We start from the raw sequence: 15,776 nt of genomic DNA, 5'->3' as shown, positions 1-15,776 counted from the left end.
AAGGATGCAGTGGGCACAGCAGTGGGCACTGGATATACAACTAGGTCACTGAAGGATGCAGTGGGCACAGTACAAGGTCACTGAAGGATGCAGTGGGCACAGCAGTGGGCACTGGATATACAACTAGGTCACTGAAGGATGCAGTGGGCACAGTACAAGGTCACTGAAGGATGCAGTGGGCACAGCAGTGGGCACTGGATATACAACTAGGTCACTGAAGGATGCAGTGGGCACACAAGGATGTCACACTGTGTAATAAGATGCTTATATGCCAGCGAGCGAGCAGTGGGCACTGGGCACGGCACAAGGTCACTTACAGAATGAATGAACAGCGCTGGCAGAGAGTGGCGGTGACGGCGGTGTGACTGGCTGCCTGCAAATAGTACAAGTGTATAACTGTCACTGGAATATACAAGTGAACACTGCAGCTGCACTAACCTGCCTGCCTGCACTACACACAGATAATCCCCACTCCCACTACACTGACTACACTGCAGCACTGAACCTGCCTGCACTACACACAGTTAAATAATCACTAGACTCCCACACTCCCACTACTACACTACACTGACTACAACTAACTACAGCAATCACTCACTGACTAGCTAACTGTGTACAGTATAAGAGCAGTGTTAGCAAAAAAAACGCTTTGTTTTTAACACAAGAAATGCACTTGCTCAAACAACAATGGCCTGGAGATAATCCTCTCAGCACCACAGTCTAGCAAGGACAGAGCTTTTCCATCATGGCCGCCGCTTTATATTCAGGAGGGTTGCTAGGGCCTGGCTGGGGCCCTCTGATTGGCCTGCAATATGTCACTTCCGCATAGTTTGACGCATTTCCGCTAACCACGACTTCAGCGCCGGGTTTCACGAGCGTGAATGCGGATTTCTGTCCGCATTCACGTGAAGCCGAAGCAGATTTTCGTGGTTGAAAATCTATTCAAGGCTTAGCGTGTCCGAGGCGGAATGCGTCAAAATGGTCGTGAATCCACGCGTAAGCGTGATCACGACCTGGCGGTGAGCACTACTGATTATGCAGTCTCAAAGGCTCGGGTAAAGAGGTGAGTTTTTAGCCTTTTTTTAAAGCTGTCCAGAGAAGGAGCCTCTCGTACTGATTGTGGAAGTGAGTTCCATAGAGTAGGAGCTGCATAGGAAAAGGCCCAAGCACCAAATGTTAAGTGTATCCTGGGAATAACCAGCTTCATTTTGTTGGCAGAGCGGAGGGTGCGTGGAGGGGCATAAAGTTCCAATAGATCCGCGATGTATTTGGGAGTATACATTAGTGTCATTTCTCAAGTATGCATGCCCAGAACACTATTGGCTGTTGTGCACATTCGGGCAGGAGCGCAAATTGCAGGAATTATTGAGCAGACAGAGCATCCTCTGATTCTTGGCTGAATGGGGGGCAGAGCAGCATAACTGAAATGAGCCCATTCAAACCAATGATCGCTAGTCAGAGCGTTAGACAGAATGTTTTTTGGTGGTGGCGTTGGGATGGGGGGGGGGCAGGACGGTAGGTGACAGCAGGCCTAGGGCACTGGACAGTACAAATCCCCCCAGGTTAGGTAGTGAGTGACAGGCGCCCCCCAGGTTAGGTAGTGAGTGACAGGGTCCCCCAGGTTAGGTAGTGAGTGACAGGTGCCCCTCAGGTTAGGTAGTGAGTGACAGGGACCCTCAGGTTAGGCAGTGAGTGACAGGTGCCCCCCAGGTTAGGTAGAGAGTGACAGGGACCCCCAGGTTAGGTAGTAAGTGACAGGGACCTCCAGGTTAGGTAGTGACAGGCTCCCCCCAGGTTAAGTAGTGAGTGACAAGCGCCCCCAGGTTAGGTAGTGAGTGACAGGGACCCCCAGGTTAGGTAGTGAGTGACAGGGACCCCCCAGGTTAGGTAGTGAGTGACAGGCACCCCCCCGGTTAGGTAGTGAAAGGGACCCTCAGTTAGGGTTGCCGCGATATACCGGTATTACGATATATCGCGGTTTGATTGTGCACATTAACCATACCGTGCACAATCTCGTTTTAGGGGACGGGGCGACCGGGAGGGCAGGGCAACGTAGCAGCGGGGATGCGACGAGCGCATGAACAACGGCGGGGATACAAATACTCACTTGCGAGAAGCCAGCTCCGTCCTTCACGATGTACCCAGGCTTCATTGTACTTCCTGTTCTTGCATCACATTTCCTTGAAACAGCGCCCCCTGGGTGCTATTACAAGATGATGCAAGAACATGAAGTACAATGAAAGCCCATACATCGGTGAAGGACCTGGCTGCTGGCATGTAAGTATTTATCCCTGCTGCTGCGTCCCCTCTCCCTCCCCCCAGCTCTCTGTGCTGCAGCCAATTGTTTCTGGCTACACCTATCTCTGGCTACCATGCTGCGAGCACCTTCTACTGACTACACCTATCTCTGGCTACCTATGCTGCGAGCACCTTCTACTGACTACACCTATCTCTGGCTACCTATGCTGCGAGCACCTTCTACTGACCACCTATCTCTGGCTACCTATGCTGCGAGCACCTACTACTGGCTACCTATGCTGCGAGCACCTACTACTGGCTACACTTAACCCTGGCTACCTATCCTACGAGCACCTACTACTGACTACACCCTGTCCCTGGCTACCTATCCTGCGAGCACCTACTACTGTCTACACCCTGTCCCTGGCTAGCTATCCTGCGAGCACCTACTACTGACTACACCCTGTCCCTGGCTACCTATGCCGCGAGCACCTACTACTGACTACACCTATCTCTGGCTACCTATGCTGCGAGCACCTACTACTGACTACACCTGTCACTGGCTACCTATGCTGCAAGCACCTACTACTGGCTACACCTGTCACTGGCTACCTATGCTGCAAGCACCTACTACTGGCTACACCTGTCACTGGCTACCTATGCTGCGAGCACCTACTACTGGCTACACCTGTCACTGGCTACCTATGCTGCGAGCACCTACTACTGGCTACACCTGTCACTGGCTACCTATGCTGCGAGCACCTACTACTGGCTACACCCATCCCTGGCTACCTATGCTGCGAGCACCTACTACTGGCTACACCTGTCCCTGGCTACCTATGCTGCGAGCACCTACTACTGACTACACCTATCACTGACTACCTATACTGCGGCCACCTATCGCTGGCTACACCTATTACTGGCTACACCTATCCCTGGCTACCTATGCTGCGGCCACCTACTACTAGCTACACCTATTCCTGGCTACCTATGCTGCGGCCACCTACTACTGGCTACAGGAGGGGGGTCCAAATAATTGTATAATACCGTATACCGTAATATCGTCATACCGTGGTATTTTTTTGACAGTAATCATACCGTGGAATTTCATACCGTTGCAACCCTACCCCCAGTTAGGTAGTGAGTGACAGGCGCCCCCAGCCAGCAGTGTCAGACCTCTTTATCAGCTGGTGACCAGTTAGAGCAGGCGCACGGCCACGGACCCACCACGCTGTATATGCGGAAGAGATGTCACTTCCGCATATCAGTGCGGTGTCCGCTAGGTCCTGGCGCCCCTGCACTAGTGGTCGCCGGCTGGTCTGAGGTCTGAAGCTGCTTAGGCTGTCTGGTAGCGGGGATGGCCGGGGGGGGGGCAGCGGGGCACCCCTGTAAATAGATTAGGGGCACCCTATGGACATGTTGGGGACACGGGCCCCCCCTAAAATAGGGCTAGCAATGCCACTGGCAGTTGATCAGCAGAACAGCCACGCAATGTGCATTGCTTAATAGGAAATAAATATGGCAACCTCCATAGCCCTCTCACTTCAGTTCCTTCAGTCTTCTGAGGGCCCATTTCCACTATCGCGAATTCGCATGCGTTTTTCGCATGCAAATTCGCATAGCAATACAAGTGAATGGGACTGTTTCCACTTGTCAGGATTCCTTTGCGTTTTTCTGTGCAGAAAAAAATTTGCATGGCAGAGCCATCAGAATTCGCATACCGTATAACGCTATGCGAATCGCATACAATGTATTTAATAGGAAATTCGCATGCGGTTTGGGTATGCAAATTTTCATGCGAATTTTCATGCGAATTCGCATAGAAACCATGGAAAAATCACACCAGCACTGCCATGGTTAAATTCGCATACATCGTCATCCATGCGAATTCGCATGAAAATTTGCATAGACCCGCATGCGAAATTCGCATCCGCATGCGAATTTTTCCCGCAACGATTCCCACCGCACAAGTGGAAATGCAGCCTCAGTCTAGAAAGGCTGCTTTAAATGCAGGAATATTCGGAAGTTGAATGGGTGGGTGCCCATACACAAATGTATGTTGCAATATTTAAAGACAACTGATTTAATGATTCAATCAAAATGATCTAAAGTTGAATAATGATCTATAGCATGTGTGTCCACTAAAAGAAAAGGACTGCAGCAAAATTCTGCACATTGCGTGCATTTTCTTTATAAACTAAAGCCTCTTGTACGCTACATGCGATTTCGATTTTGTATACAATCCGATTTTTAAATCAGATTAAGAAAAAGTACTGCATGCTGCAACGTTTTTTAATCGGAATCAAAAATCGGATCGTATAAAAACGAAAAAAAAAAATCTGAATCGCATGTAGTGTGCAAGAGGCCTCAATTAGCTGCTGAGAAAACAACCTGCACATTTTTCTACATACACAGCCTCAAGGGGGCTTAGATGCTTTCCTTGAGTTGAATGACATCCATGGCTACAATTACTAGGTAAGGCAGAATGATGTTGATCCAGGGATTTTATCTGATTGCCATCTGGAGTCGGGAAGGAATTTTTCCCTTTTGGGGCTAATTGGACCATGCCTTGTAAGGGTTTTTTCGCCTTCCTCTGGATCAACAGGGATATGTGAGGGAGCAGGCTGGAGTTGTACTTTGTACTGGTTGAACTCGATGGACGTATGTCTTTTTTCAACCAAAATAACTATGTAACTATGTAAATTCTGGTAGCTATGTGAGGTAAATATTTTTTTGTTTGTAAAATACCTCATGAGGTATTTTCCTCTTTTTTTTAGCAATTCTGAAAGACTTTTTTCTGCATTTCCAAACATGTGGTATTTTATTACCTCATGAGGTAAATTTCCATACATGAGGTAATTTGTTTGAAAATCCTACCAGAATTAAGACTTATGTGCACACAGAAAGCTAAAATTCTTACTAACATATGGGACCATCTCTATTTTAATTATGTTCTGTTAAGGTGGCCACTAACGATACAATTTGCTGAATGATCGATTATGAACGATTCTTCTTATGAACAATCGCAAATGATCATTTGGGACCACTAATGGACAAAAATCTCCTAACCAATCCGATCAGATTAATGAAATTGATCTGAATTTAGTTTCGAACCCAGCAATCTGATTAGATTGGTGAGGAGATTTTTGTCCATTAGTGGTCCCAAATGATTATACGAAGAATCATTCGTAATCAGAATCAGAATTTATTTCGGCAAGTACAACGGGAGTTGTACCCGGAATTATTTTTTGGCACATACAGGGTCGGTGATGGTGCAGTACAAGAGATATACAGTAGAATACACACAATGGAAATATACATTAGCATATACATAAAGGCATATACACAATGCATTGAACAGTATACACACAGTAGAAATAAGCACAGTAGAGTATACACAATGCATAGAATATAGCGGAAAAGGACCAGAGGGGGCATCTGAGTGCTATGTGAGCAGAGCTGCCACACTTTTGCGGCGCTCAACTGCTCTGCAGCGATTTAGATCTTTAGAAAGAGAAGAAGAGTAGAAGAGACAGAGTCCCCTTGGGATCGCGGTGGTAACCTGACCGGAGTACCCCTGCGGAATGTTGGATGATGCTGCGCAGCGATGACCTGTGGAATGTTTGATGATGCTACAGCAGCTCCCCTTGCCCCGGGAGGTCATTGGGGCAATTAGCCATCTCGCATGCAGCCAGTTCAGCACACAGACCCACGGGCTCCAAGCATCAGGCCCTGCACCCACAGCAGCACGATATGGCCCTGTCACGTGGCACACCACAGCCCTGGATAGGGGTTCCCGCAGCTCACAGGAAGGAACATGCCAGCCCACACCGCAGCCCTGGATACCTGCAGCCTGGCTCTTAGCACCCAGGAAGTACTCTCATCCACCAGGATGTCTCAGGGAGACCCTGAAGCTGAAGCTGAAGCTGCAGTGTGGTACTGTCGCTGGATCTATGCATATGCAGACAGACTGACCTGATGGCTGATGTCCCTGGATGCGTTGGCTACAATGGCTGGACTAGCTAGCGAGGTGTGGATGCGGTGGATCAAACTTGGAGGTTCCCCTGACAGCGTCGGCTGCTACCGCTGATGCTCCGGGTTAGATGAATTTTCGGCAGCGGTCGTTCAGCAAATTGTATCATTAGTGGCCACCTAAATATTAATGCATTTATATCCGTAATTTGATGAAACAGTGTAACAATTCCTTTTTTACCCCATGAAACTAGTAACACTTTACTTTCAAGTGTCAAAGGCAGACTGACCTACTTGTTCAGAGGATCTATCATTCAGCAGATATTGTTATAAACAGTACAGATCAGTAATGCCAGTAGCATTACACAACAGATCTGCATCTGGTGAATGTCAGACAAATGACACAACAGATTTAGTTTTCACTTTTTGTTTGCAGCTACTGCTCCCATCATCAGCTATGTGATTAAAAGGTAAAAATAAAAGTAGTGTGAGTACCTTAAAAGTGGTATACATTTCAGACTTTTAAACAAGTGTTAAAATATAGCAGAGTCATTTGGAAAAAGACCACAGTATAAACATACATATAAAACATCACAGTAAGTACACACAGCACAGAGGTTAATGCTGAAATCCTGCAATTGACACTGTCATACCTGTTGATGAACAGGAGTCCTGGCATGACACAGATAGCTGGTTTCTTGAGAACTGATCTGCGCTGAGCTGTTGGTGTTGTCATGACACCCAAAACAACAACAAACAGCCTGAACAAAAGACTTCACTGCAGCTTCAGGCCCGGCCAGGGAGGGAGTGTGGCCTAGCTAATGTTACACCCCAGTGACACCTGCAGCTCATTTACTCTGCTACACATATAATGTCATAATGAGGGCATACTACAATTGTGCAACTTACAGAAATAAAAAGTTGGTTCAAATTTTCAGCAGTATTGAAGTTTTGTAATTAAAAATACCCCAACTTTCCTGTCTACAGTACAGATCAAATGAAATCCAATGTGAAGAATTCACAGCACCGTGTCAGTAATGTATAGCTCTTTTATTGTTTAAAATAATAAAGAGAAAGCCATAGCAGCGACAGACGCTGTTTCGGACAAGGTCCTTCTTCAAGCTGTGTCAGGCTTACTCATCTCAGCTTCAGGAAGGACCTTGTCCGAAACAGCATCTGTCGCTGCTATGGCTATCTCTTTAATATTTTAAACAATAAAAGAGCTATACATTACTGACATGGTGCTGTGGATTCTTCGCATTGGATTTCGTTTGACTCATTTGGGCTATTGAGTCTTTCCACTTAAGGGACCACTACCGTGAAACATTTTATTTTGAAGCACCCCCACAGTAGTTACATCATTCATACAAAAGCTTCACTGTGTAATTGTTTTAATTTTTTAGCACATCCACATGTTACTTTTTTAAACATCCACAAGGCTTCCCCTATTATGAATTTATAGTTACAAAAGTCCGTCAGCGTAGATGCAGGGGCTGACTGATACAGGAGACAGTGACATCCACATGTCACTTTTTTAAACATCCACAAGGCTTCCCCTATTGTGAATTGATAGTTACAAAAGTCCGTCAGCGTAGATGCAGGGTCTGACTGATACAGGAGACAGTGACATGTGGATGTTTAAAGGATCATGCTAAAAAATTAAAACAATTACATAGTGAAGCTTTTGTATGAATGATGTAACTACTGTGGGGGTGCTTCAAAATAAAATGTTTCGCTGTAGTGGTCCTTTAAGAACACGTCTGTCCCCGTTGGGTGCTTGTCTACCTGGTATCTACAGATCAAATGAAAACATTTCTGTAGATTGTAAGGCCAAACTCACAGCGGACAATGCCTACTGGCACCATATTGTTAAAGGTATGTGGAGGCTGCTATGTTTTTCCCTTTTGAGCAATACCTACTGCTTGGCTGTCCTGCTGATCCTCTGCCTCTAATACTTTTAGTCATAGACCCTGAACAAGCATGCAGCAGATCAGGTGTTTCTAATATTGTCAGATCTGATAAGATTACCTGCATGCTTGTTTCAGGTGCGATTCAGACACTACTGCCGCAAAATAGACGAGCAGGACTGCCAGGCAACTGGTAATGTTTAAAAGGTAATAAATATGGCAGCTTCCATATTCTTCTCACTTCAGTTGTCATTTAAAGAAGCAATCAGAAAAAAGTGATGGTAGTTGACAGCATTTAAATGATAGCAGTGAAAAGTGCACAGTTATTTATTAATAGAGAGCAGATCAGAAAAGGATTAAGATGAAATTGGGCCTTAGGCAAGATAGTTTTTGCCCACCTCTGATGATTACCTGTCTTTTTTTTTGTAAGATTTGATAGGGGCTAGCATCCACCAGGCCTCTAGACTCTCTCCAGGCGCTAGGCAACCACCTAGGTTTGCCTTGTGGATGATCCAGCTCTGGAGCAGATAGGTTATTGATGCTCTTTTTCTGCAAACAGCTCAAAATGATTCTGTTGGCTAGCAACAGAGTGGTGCTATGAACCTTCTGGGTAGGCTCATACCGTTACTATGTTCATGTATTACATCACAAAGGATTTCAAAATTAGTGTCTTCTGGCAACATGCAGTTTGCACCATGCAGTACCTCATCACCATTCATTTGTAACACAGATCCAGTGTGCACATTGTCCAGTAGTGCACAGCTCAGCTTGCTTTATTACGACCAAGCTCTACGCACCATAGCGCCAATGTGCAAGTGTTAAAAGGGCACATTGCAGGATCACTGCAGTGCGCTGCTGAGGGATTATAACTTACATTATAGAGCACCACAATGTGCAGTAAATGTATCTACTGGGCTTAGGGGATGAACATAGGCAGTAACAATTCCCACCAGCGTGTGTAGACATCTCTTTATTAGTGATGGCAAGAACTGTTCACTGGGGACCAGTCCCTGTGTAGTGACCTCAGGGCTTCTTCCGGGTTGGCGAGGTCTGTCAGTAGTGGGCAGGCGCCGGGAAAGGCAGCGTACGTCCTTGATCGCAAGCCTAAATTCAGGAGAGCTCTGCGTGACGTCGAGCACAGCATCTCTCTCAGGCCTTGTTCACTCTATAAATCGCTATCGCTATCTCAAGCGCTGAGCGATTGATTAAGCAATTTTGAAAGCTCTTTTCTAACGATTTTCAGAACGATTTTCGCTTAGAAAGGGTCTTTTCTAGGCGCTTTTGTGTAGCATTTTTTTTTTCACCTCCTGACGTAAGTCAGGAAGTGAACTCTTTGCCCCGGAAATGAATAAGTACAATGGGCTCGATTCACAAAGCGGTGATAACCCAGTTATCACGCCTAAAAGACTTTAGGTGTGATAACCATTGCACCACGCTGGTGAAAAGCCCCTTATCACGCCTAAACTCAGTTTAGGCGTGATAAGTTTAGGCGTGATAAGTTTAGATCGCGTGCAAAGTCCTGTGCGCAAAGCAGCGCCATTAAACTCTATGCGACGTTTTGCGCGCACCAGACTTTGCTAGCGCAAAACTTTTGTTCTGCTGTGCACTGCGGTGCTAACCCAGTTGGTGCTATAGTTATCACGCCTAAACTTATCACGCCTAAACTTATCACGCCTAAACTTATCACGCCTAAACTTATCACGCCTAAACTGAGTTTAGGCATGATAAGAGGCTTTTAACCAGCGTGCTAACTGTTAGCACGCTTTTGTGAATCAAGCCCATTGTATTTATTCATTAAAAGCGCTTGGGAAATTGCTTTTCAAAGCGCTTTTTCAAGCACTTAGCGATTTCCCTATCCTTTCTATTGAATTGCAAACACTCTGAAAATGGTGCAGGAGCCGTGTTTGCGATTGGATAGAAAACTCATCGCTCATGTGAGAACACTCACATAGAGCAAACATTGCACAAGCGCTTTTAATGTATTTTTAAAATTGCCGGGGCCAACCAAAAAACAAAATTGCCCCTAATGTGAACAAGCCTGTCAGTCTCTGCCTCACTGTCACTCTCTCCTCCACTTTCACCACCTCTCTGGCCTCTCCCTCTACTCGCTAATCTCACCTCTACTCCAGTCTTTCTCCTACTGCCACCTCCTCTCCACCCTGTGCTCCACCGCCAATACAGATATTTCTCAATGTCACCCTGTGTATCCTGTTTCCAAGTCTCCTGCACCCTCTTTGGAAAGTGTCTAGTGAGAGTAGTTCTATACCTGCACCCAAAGGCCTTAACAGTAGTACACTTCCTCCTCTTCCCCTACTCAGGAAGAGTATTACCAAGGGGATGGTTACAGGGGCATAGTTAGGGATGACTGGGCCACATAGCAAATTTTTTATGGGCCCCCCCTGTCCTCCCAGACCTGCCACCCCAATACCCCCACACCCCTCTCGGACCCCCCCCCCCCCCCTACCACAAAGACTAATGAATATTTTCCATCTAGTTTGAAAAATATTTTTTATCGACTTAAGGTTAAAATTCAATCGAGTGGACAGAAAATCTCCATAGGTTAAATGGAGTTAGCACTCTGAAGGTAGCCATAGATTTATTGACTTTTCCAGTCAAATCCTGGCAGATTTGATCAGAAAGAGTTTATTGCCATGTGCCCAATCTATTGAATTTTGATCGATTTTAACCTAAAATCAATTATCAATTATAGAGGCCCATTAAATTTATCTGTAAGGAGGGGAGATTTGGACATCCCCGACTTCTGAAATTTATCGGCGCCCAAATTTCCCCTCCTTAAGGCCCTTTTCCACTAGCAAGCACGATCACAAGCGCAAATCACCTGCGCTTGCTATTGCACAAAGTGTTTTTTCCACTATCGGCATTTAGCTCACAGTCGTCAGGAACGTAGAGCGATCACAACGAGAATCGCGCCGGCCGGCGATCGCGATTTGGCAAAAAAATGAAGTGTGTTAGTGGAAAATGAGCCCCGTGATTTACATGTTATCGCGGTGCTCTATCGATCAGCAGGACGGCTGCAATCCGCTTTTTGAATTGGATCGCGGCCAGTGGAAAAGGGTTCTTACCAATGAAATTAAAGTGTACCTGAGACAAATGAAAAAAAAAGTTATACATATCTTGGGCTACCTCCAGCCTCTCCCAGGCTGTTCACTCCCCCGCTAGCTGGCACAGTAATTCTTCCCATCGCGGTGAGTGGGCGCATACGCAGTGCAGGGGTAGTACTACTGTGCAGGGGCAAAGTGCTCGCTCGTGGGAGCACGATGGGGCCACACATGCACAGTACGCCTCGACTGAAGGACTTAACGCACTGGCAAGTGGAGAATCGAGGAGGCCTGGGAAGACGACGAGGGAGTGAACACACACACACACACCCATCAACACTATACACACTGTATACACACACACACACACACACACAATAACTGACACATACTCGCTCCTCCTCTCTGATGCCCTCCTGCTGTTCTGGCCGCTGCTGACAATGGAGGATGTCGAAGGAGGTGGAATTTGAATCTCCCATGCTTCAACTCCAATACCCCGCCCTCCACCACATGACAGGCTGCAGATGTCAGACCCTGCCACTTGGCTGAGGCTGGGTGCACACATGGCTGTGCGTGAAAGTGAGAGTTTTCTGTCATATGCATTTTTTTTCTGTGTGCGTTTTTTGTGCGTTTGCATTGGCATTTTTTCTGCATACGCATTTTTCAAGCGTTTTGCTTGCGTTTTTATGTGTTTTTATGTGGTTCGCATATACAAAACGCAGATGCGTTTTATGCTAATCACTAGGAAGACAATACGGACAGAAATTCATCACAAAACAATTTTTTTTAAAAAGCGTATAAAACGCATGAAAAAATGCATACAAAACGCAATACATTGCGTTCCCATTGACTTTCATTATATGAGTTGTTGATGCGTTTTAGAAAAGTATGCAACAAAACCAGCGTTTTTAAAAACACATGTTTGAAAACGCATACAAAACTCATACTTTTTTTTTTTTATATATACTTTTTTTATGCGGCCCATTGACTTGCATTAGCGGCAAAAATGCTGCATTTTCCGTAACGCTAGCGTTTCTGCTAAGTGTGTTCCTAGCCTGTAGCTTTCTCTCCTGCTGCATCCGCTGCCTGCTTGTCACCTGCCAAGAGATGAGTCCAGGGAGAAGGGGAGAGTGTGGCAGCAGCATAAGCTCACAGGACTGCCCGCTTGCCGAAGTCACGAAGTGTGTACCCCGGTGCCCCCTTGGTCGCAGTCAGGCGGGGGAATATTACACAATAGCAGCCATCCTGGTGCACTACAGAGAGGGGCAGCCACACTGACATCAACAAGCTGTCAGGTGAGTCTGGGTTGCCACTGCTCCTGGCCTGCACCATTTGAAAAGGGGGGTGGAGCTTTTCACATTAGACTAGCTCCTCTCTCGTTTTTCCCACTTTTCGATGGCCATTGTAGTAACTCCTTAGGCAAATAAATAAAACCAGCACACACTACCCCCATGCCTGAGTGCATAAATTAATGAATGGGGCTGTCACTGGGGACGCTCGCTGTGCGGTTAATGATTGCAGAGGGAGCCCAACATCATACTTATGGTGCCCATACATGGTACAATAAAAACGTTTGATTTTCCCGTTTATTAGACCAAAACAATCGAATCGAATGAAAGTCAAAAAGAATCCTTTTTTTGATCAAAAAAAATGAACGATTATCCATTTTTTTTTTAAAAAAATCTGATCAGGAATTGTTGGAAAAATCTTATCTTATCTAAACTTATCTGACTTTTATGGGAGTAGCCATATGCTTGTTCCAGGGTTTTGACTCAGACACTACTTATACCAGAAGATCAAGAGGGCTGCCAGGCAGAGCAGGGACAAGGTCCTCCAGCACCCAAGGCTGAGACACCAAAGTGCGCCCCTCCACCCCTCCCACCCCAGCTGTCACACACTGATTGCTATTAGAGTAAGAGGTGCCACAGGGCCCACAACCTCCCCAACACCTTAATATATAGTTATCTGGCTTGCAGTCACTGCTATGTATCCCATTTTCTTATTTATTTCTGCTTCATACACAATTAGGAATGACAGCTAAATGAATTGTGCGCCCCCTCCTACACTGCGCCCTGAGGCTGGAGCCTCTCCAGCCTATGCCTCGGCCCGGCCCTGCTGCCAGGCAACTGGCATTGTATACAACAAAATAAATGGCAGCCTCCATATCCCTCTCACCTCGGGTTCTCTTTAAGATTGCATCAACATGGCTGCTGGAATCAGGAGAAATTTGGTAAAGGGAACCCTTCATTATGTTAAAAATCTATGATTTGGACAATACTAACCTTAGCAGGACAGTCAGGATCAATAGAATCCCTGTGGCCATGTTAGAATAACGACAATGCCCAAATATGGCATTGAGTAACTGAAAAGCTACTGGAGTTAATCTGAATGGTATGTTGTAACTAGTGCTGAAGGGTGTTGGCAGGCAGAAAGGATGAAGGTGGTGGATATTCAATCAAACTCAAGAGGATATTGGCATGGGAACATTAGGTAAGTATTTATTGTTAAGTAAAAATTTAACCAGTATTTGTGTGTGTGTTTTTTTATTTTTATCTTTTACCCTTTGTATGAAAGGGAAAAAAATACTAATACACCCCTATAGTCGAATAACTTAAGTGGGGGGCAGACATCTGGGGGCCATTAATGTTAAATAGGGCATCCAGATTCAACCATAAGTTGCAGCCTGGGGGCTTACTGCTACATGAGTGGGGGTAGTTACCCTCACCTCCTCCACGGCATCAAAGGTGGAAATGAACCCTGTATTCTAAGGAGGCAAGGGGAAAATGTTGACACCACTCACCAGGTACCCCAATCTTGTGGACCATATGGTGATATTAGTCACTCCAGTATCCTGGGACGTACCAGTGTCCATGGTGGACAATCGGCTAACAGTGTTTTGGAGAGGGACCCCACACTAATCATATTTTCAATGTGAGTTCAAATGTGTATTGGCAGGTTTTACATTTGAGAAAGTTTCGCCAATTGACTTTAAAACAGATTTACTATAGACTGAAGCATGTGTGTAACGATCGGTGTAACACAGAGAGGATCTGATTATTGGTGATCTGCAGTATCACCAAAAATACAGATATATACCCGATTATTGATGATCTGCAGTATCACCAATAATCAGATATATTACTAACCTCTGGACACCTGAGAGATATGAGTGTTTGGTGTAACAGTAATACTTTGAGAACAATACCAGGAGGACAGGTACAAGGCAGTAAGGAATACTGCTAGAGTAAGTACCTTCCAGCAGCCTGAGACTCTCCCGCAGGGAGGAGTCAGACTTGGAGAGGGAAGGACCAGAGCGTGAGTGACACTAATAGGAGGATGTCACTGACTGATCTGTGAACTATCTCTTAACTGGGGAGATAGCTCTCAAGGTCGGACAAGCCAGGTCGGTAACACACGGACATACAAAGTACAAAGACAGGAGGCTGATTTGGTAATCCTAAGGCAAGCAGGGTTTGGCAACAGAGTATCAGATATAGCGAAGTACCAAATCAGTGAACAGAAGAGTGGTCAGGAAAGCAGAAAGTCATAACAGATAATAAACAATGCCTAGTCTTGGGTGTGAGCTCCGTGATCATCAACACCCTGGAACTAGTCTGATGTATAACAGAATGGTAACACAGATTCCTAATCTGGGGTGTGAGGTCCTTGATCATCAACACCCTGGAACTAGTCTGAGGTATAACAGAATGATAATACAGATTCCTAATCTTGGGCGTGAGGTCCTTGATCATCAACACCCTGGAAATAGTCTAAAGTATAACAGAATGATAACACAGATTCCTAATCTTGGGTGTGAGGTCCTTGATCATCAACACCCTGGAACTAGTCTGAAGTATAACAGAATGATAACACAGATTCCTAATCTTGGGTGTGAGGTCCTTGATCATCAACACCCTGGAACTAGTCTGAAGTATAACAGAATGGTAACACAGATTCCTAATCTGGGGTGTGAGGTCCTTGATCATCAACACCCTGGAACTAGTCTGAGGTATAACAGAATGATAATACAGATTCCTAATCTTGGGTGTGAGGTCCTTGATCATCAACACCCTGGAACTAGTCTGAAGTATAACAGAATGATAACACAGATTCCTAATCTTGGGTGTGAGGTCCTTGATCATCAACACCCTGGAACTAGTCTGAAGTATAACAGAATGATAACACAGATTCCTAATCTTGGGTGTGAGGTCCTTGATCATCAACACCCTGGAACTAGTCTGAAGTATAACAGAAAGATAACACAGATTCTGACAATAAGGTCTGAGTGCTTCCACGTAGTGATCGCAACGGCAGACAACCAGCGAATGACCAGCACCCAGTATATAAAGCCCAGCGCTCTCCAGCGCCTCCCCTAAGTGCTGGACCAATGGGAACTGGTACAATCGTCAGCTGACCGGCTTGGTCAGCTGACTCCCTTCTGGCTGTCATAAAAGTTCTGCCTCTCAGTGCGCGCGCGCGTCCTTCTGAACCTGTGTGGACTCAGTCCCAGCCACACCAGACATGTCTTGTGTACCACCCGCCGCGCTGGACGCGGAGCCCACCGCACCGCTATCAAGGCATGCGGCGGTTTCTACGCGTT

The 15,776-nt window shown here is 45.9% G+C and overlaps 1 protein-coding gene across 1 annotated transcript in view; it reads right to left on the bottom strand.

Annotated features, from left to right (window-relative positions):
- JHY (junctional cadherin complex regulator) overlaps positions 1 to 6,939 on the bottom strand; it is a 250,608-nt gene extending 243,669 nt beyond the window's left edge. The window contains exon 1 of the mRNA XM_068240301.1: positions 6,864 to 6,939. The gene's annotated coding sequence lies outside the window, so the exon portion shown is untranslated. The remainder of the gene's footprint in view (positions 1 to 6,863) is intronic.
- Positions 6,940 to 15,776: the final 8,837 nt, after the last annotated feature.

The sequence above is a fragment of the Hyperolius riggenbachi genome, chromosome 6 (assembly GCF_040937935.1).
Source record: "Hyperolius riggenbachi isolate aHypRig1 chromosome 6, aHypRig1.pri, whole genome shotgun sequence".
Lineage (NCBI taxonomy): Eukaryota > Metazoa > Chordata > Amphibia > Anura > Hyperoliidae > Hyperolius > Hyperolius riggenbachi.
Note: the sequence above shows the minus strand (reverse complement) of the source record. Positions and strands in the feature narration are given on the sequence as shown.